Source organism: Suricata suricatta, chromosome 14 (genome assembly GCF_006229205.1).
Source record: "Suricata suricatta isolate VVHF042 chromosome 14, meerkat_22Aug2017_6uvM2_HiC, whole genome shotgun sequence".
Taxonomy (NCBI): Eukaryota; Metazoa; Chordata; class Mammalia; order Carnivora; family Herpestidae; genus Suricata; species Suricata suricatta.
Window position 1 is genome coordinate 65,268,357 of NC_043713.1, and position 5,800 is coordinate 65,274,156.

Genomic DNA, 5,800 nt, shown 5'->3' on the forward strand with positions numbered 1-5,800 from the left:
TCACAGGATCGGCTCTCATTGGATGGCTTGGGTCATGTGCCCATTTCTAAACCAATCTCTGTGATGTGGAAGAGTAAGGCTCACCTCTGGAGCCGAGGACGGTGACAGTGCAATCAGGGCCCCAGGGACTGAAGGGGGAGGGTGGGTGGGTTCCTCAAGACCTATGAGCACCCTGTTCCTAGAAGACGGAGGAATGGATGTTGAAGGGTCAAGAAGAACTGGGCTTTCTGCACATTGTCCAGCTCACGGTTGACACTTGCCCTGTCCGCACCCTTGCATGGAAGTGTCTGATTTGCCACCATTATAATCTTCATCAACCACAAGAACTTAAAGACTCATTCAAGGAGACCTTCAGTTCAGTGCACCCCTGACTTTTAGCAAGGATCCTGGGTCGCTGGACAGTCCTGAGCCCAGAGAGGTGTGAATGGGGGGAGGGGTGCCATGAAAAGTGTCACTGACACCATGTGCAAGGAAAGCATCTCAGCTGTGCTCAGGGCTTGTGAGGTGACGCTTCCGGCTCCTCCTCAGGCCACTTGGCAGGAATCAGGAGCCCTCTTTGAGAGCCGTGGACAACTGGGGAGGCTTTCTGGTGTTGGTGATGACTGATCTGGGCTTGGAAGTGTAAGTGGGATTGGCGTGGCCTAGCTGGCAAGAAGAATATTAACCACAAGGTGAAGTGGATGGCTCAGCGATGTGCAGAGCAGGAAAATCAGGAGCTCTGGGTGTTTTCTTCTCCACTCCTTTCCTGTACCTTCCTTCCATTCTTCCATCAAGAACTGTGACCAACCCATTGGGCATCTCTGTGCAAATCAGTAAAAGGCTCCTCTGCTGGGGAGAACCTACTCCTGACCAAGATACACAGCCTCAAAGTACTCTGTGGACTGGATTGCCGCCTCCACCTGGTCCACTGATGGAACATCCTCGAATAAGCAACGACTTGGACAGCTGTCCCCAGTAGTTCCCCTCCTTCTGTCTTCCCTTCCCCTTCCTCCTTCCTTGCTTCCTCCTCTATACCTTGCAGTTCCTATTATGCAAGGCCTGCAAATCAGATCTGGCCCTTTTCCTCTTTGGTCACCGGGCTGCCTCTCCCCTGTGTTATCCTGGACCATTTCAGCCATCTCCTGGCAGGGAACCTTGACCTCCTTTTCCTTCCTCTGAGAGCCCCCACCTCTGAGGCTGCCCAACACCGTCTCACACCCCCATCCCATCCGAATCCACCCCCAGTTCCTCCCAAGCTGAAGGGCTTTAACTCACGGGCCCAGACCCTGCCCCCCCACCGCCCCGACAGGCCTGATTTGGCTCCCTGCACATCTGGGCCTCCCATCTGGCCCCCGCACACTGCCTGTGCAGGTTGCTTTATGGATATAATAAATATTACTTCCTTAATATGATTTCACTTAGGTTCCCAGTGACTCACTCAAGCAAATCTTCCATTTAACACATGACTTTCTCTTCAGAGGGAGCAGAGAAAATATTGTTATTGGAAGAGGCATGGCTGTGAGGGGCTGCGGGGCGGGGGAGTGTGTCCACCTAACCTCAAAGTTTGCTGCTGCCCACAGGCCTGGCCCTGGCAAGACCTCAGCACCCCAAGGCTCTGGCTTCACCTGTGGGCTGGAAGAATTTGGGAAATGTTCCAGCCATGCCCAGTAGGGACAGTCACAAAAGTGCTTCAAGTGTTACACGCTGCCCTGTGTCACCTTGGATCGCATCTCCACTGCTTGGTGTGTGGATTGGAGCCAAGTCTGTTACGTCATTCATCTGGACTAGGGAGAGGACCAAGCTTATCACCCACAGTCAGTTTGTCAGGGGCACACAGACAGCCGTTACTTTCAACAGAAATTGTAAAAATTACAATTTGAATGTAGATTTATTTTCTCTGATGCTGAAAAGGGAAAAGATGGGATAGCAAGCCAGAAAAAAGGCGTGTGGTGTGTTAGCGACACCTACTGGTTGAGTGGGATATAGCAACCCAGCTCTACCAGTCTCACCACCTCTGTGGGGCAGAAGGAGTCAAGCAACAATGCTGATTGTTTGCTTACGTCACTCACGCACCAAACCCTCACGGTTGTTTTTAAAAGTCGGATTTATTGAGGCACGACTTACCTGTTGTAAACTGTACCCCTTTAAAAATGTACAGTTTGCCAAGCTATGACAACTGTATACAGTTGTGTACTACCAGCACTACCAAGATACAGAGTATCTTCATCTCCGCTGAAAATTCCCTCATCCCAGGTTACAGTCCTTTCCCTACACCCAACCTCAGCTTCTAGCAAGAACTGATTAGACTTCTGCCTCACAGTTGTGCTTTTTCCTAAACGTCACAGAACAGAAACACAGTACATAGCCCTTTGTATCTGGCTTTTTTCCATTTTCCCCTCATCCTTCTGTGATTCTCCTACATTATTGACATGGATCAATGCGTCATTCTTTTTTTTTTTAATTGCTGGGTGTTTTTCAATGTATGGGCACATCATAGTTTGTGTATCCATTCCCTTGTCCATATCACATTTTTCTTTTGAAAATTCCCCACCTTAAGGAGAAAGAAATCGAGGCTCAAGAAAATGAAGAGAGTGAAGGAGACCAAGGGTCTCTCAGCTGAAGAGGCGCTATCACAGACCCGATCCTAAATTCTGGGGGTGCTTATACTGTTCCTAATCCTGTTCCTCCTAGTCAGCTCAATGACTTCATTCAGCCAGGAATATGCGACTTTGTTCCCTCTTCCTCCTCTCTCAATGAATGCTTGATAAACATGTAGGGAAGGACCACCACGACTTTGAGGGATCTGCCTCAGTTGTCGGAGTTGTGCTGGAGGGACGGAACGAGCCATCAGCTGGTAGTTGAGGAACAGTGTGTGGATGGGGACTTCGCTGCAAGATTCCCACCTTGGAGTAGGAAGTTGAATTACATAGACTCTAATGGTTTTTTCTTGACTTTCTTATTAGTGGAGGAGTATTTATTGGGGGGGGGAGGGAGAAAAACACATTCTGTTCTGCTGTGTAACGTTGTTACTTCTGTTCTCTGATCCTCAGTTTTCCCATCTGCACAATGGGCATACTCTCCCTCTGAAGCTGGGGAGGGGATCTTTCCAGGTGACCTGCAAAGGCACAACACAGAGAATACCACCGGCTCCCCATCCTGCGTCTTCCCCACGGAGCTGTATCAGGACGGAAAAATTCTTTCCAGCTCAGTTTCTCTGCTCTTCCTTCCATGGTGCAGGAGACATGCCCCCAGTTTTCTAGGAGCTTGGAGGGTGTTGGGGATCCATTCACAGACCCTGCCTTTCTGCCACACAGGCCTCCACCTGGCAGATGAATTACAGATCAGTGTTGTTTGCATTCATCCTTCCAAGGCACTCATGTTGGCCAGAAAATGGCTCTATTCCTGTCTTATCACAACACCTGGGCTTCTCAGTGTGGTTCGTGCTCCACCGGATCCCTCTCCCAGGCCCCGCACTTCTCCCAAATCCCCTGCTGAGCTGGCTCCAAAGAGAGTTCTGTTGGTCCAGGACCAGCTGAGCAGGGGCCTGCGTTCTATCTCCCCTTTCCTCTACCTTCCTCCCAAGCCTTGTCAGTGGCCGGAGCTGCCCTTGTTTCGGGCACCGTGTCCACCAGGACTGTTGTACCTCAAGGGCATACAAAACGGAAGCTGAAGCTCAGAGACCTGTGGATAGCCCAGGGCAGCACAGCAAACAGCTCACAGCAGTTCCCTGCAGCTGCATTGTCCTCTGTGCAGGCAACTTCAGCGTGCTAACCGCGGAGCCTTAAGGAAACCTCACGAGAGAGACTCTACAATCATCCCCATTTTTGAGATGAAGACACTGATGCCCAGCGAGGGTAAGTCACTTGCCCAAGGTCACACAGCTCAGATGTGGTGGAGCTGAGGGTTATTCTTGGTTACCTCAGCTCCCAGCATCCCCGCTCTACTACATTTGAAGGACCGATCAATCCACACAAGATGCTGTGCTAAGCATGGCAGCAAAGACCAAGATGGGCAGCTTGTCCACAGGAGACTACTATAAAGCTAGGTTGAAGGCATAAGTGCAGGAAAGGCACAGCCATAAGCAAGTCTTGGGGGAACAATTTCTAGGAAGAATACAACATCATTCGATTTGAAATTTGGCTCCCATCCTCTGTGTTCTGTGGTCCCTGAACTTTCCTTTTTCCCCTTGATACTTTTTGTTGTTGTTGTTGTTTAATGTCTATTTACATTATGAGAGATGAGATGGGGAGAGAGAGAGGGAGGATCCCAAGCAGGCTCTGTACTATCAGCGCAGAGTCTGACGCGGGACTTGATCCCACAACTAGGAGATCACGTTTCACTGATTGAACTCCCCAGGCACTCACACCCCGCCCATCCTTTTTGTGTCTCTGTTTATCAGTTTCCCACTGCCAAGCCTAGAGCAGGAGTTTAATAACGGTTGTATTAATAAATCAAGGGAAGAATGTCAGTGTAAAAGAAAATGAAAGGAAGCCTCAGAGGAAGCGAAAAGGAAGCTGGTTCCAGTCTCCTAGAAATCTAAAAAGAGACGACTCTGGTCTTTATCAGAAGTCAGTCCCTGGAGGTGTGGTGGTGGGCTGGACCCTAGGGGGGCGGGTGGAGGGGGATGGACAGGGGTGCTCAGAGCTGGAAGGGGGTGGAAGACCCCATGGCCTGCCCTGGGGTGGGTAGCAAGGCTTCTGCAGCTGCCTTGACCTTCAGCTTCATTTGTCAAAGTGAGTTGTTCACCCCAGACCTTGGCGTCCCAGGCTTGCTGTGAGCTTCTGATGTGGGAACTAGCAACCTTGCAGAAAATGGCAGTCCCTAACCACGTGGGGTCCCGTCCTGAAGACGTTGTGGGGTTTCTGAGTCTCTGCTTGCCCACCTGGGCTCTGTCAACTGATGGATGAGTCCGTGAGCACAGCCCTTGTTAGAGGAGCCAATGCCCCTGTGTCAGACAGAGTGCGGTGTGGTGAGAGGGAATCGGCGACATTGTCTCTGCTCAGATGGGCCCTGGGTTCTGCGTGCAACCGCCTGGAAGCCATTCCCTTATAGAAATTCTCCCTGGATCCCAGCCCAGCCCAGAATGAAACCCAAAGCCTTTGCCAGCCCCTCCCCCACTCCCCAGCCATGAAGCTCTGGGCCCATTTAGCTTCTGCTCCTTCCTCGTGGGACACCTCCCCCCCCCCCCCCCCCCAAGTCCCCACATCACCGTCCTGAGCACTCCAAGGAGGAGGCACATTGCCCGTCTTAAGTTTGCCGGCTTGTCGGTTTACTTGTTTGCCTCTGTTCTGCCGTGAAGTCAAGGACCCCATCCGCCTCTTTCACCGCTGCGCCCCGAAGGCCTTCCAGAAGTTGTCACTGGATTCGCCTACCTGGCGGGTGAATTGACCAACGAGGTTTTGCCTCCCCTTGGCCTCGGGGTCCCGGCTGCAAAATCCGGAAGGGAGACTCTGCACCTTGGAAGGGGTCCCGTGCTCTCGGCTCTCTCCCCTGCCACCCCGCGCAGAGGGGCGGGGGATGCGGTGGGCAGTGGTGGGCCTTGGGTGGCCCAGGGCCCCCTGACGAATGAGGCTGAATCGGCGCTGCGGCCGGTTATTGATCTGAGCAGGTTGTCAGTGAAGGGGAAGTTGTAATTGTTGCGGTAGTTTCCTTGTAACCACCAGCCCCGAAGGGAAATTAAGCTTTGCAGCTAATGGGGCTATCCGATCCTTCAACCTTTGATGTATTGAATCCGAGCGTGGCCCCCGGAATACTGAGTGGCTGCTCACAGCACCATTTTCAGGCAGAGAGCGGCCTCCAAGCTGCCATTCTTTCTCAGCCT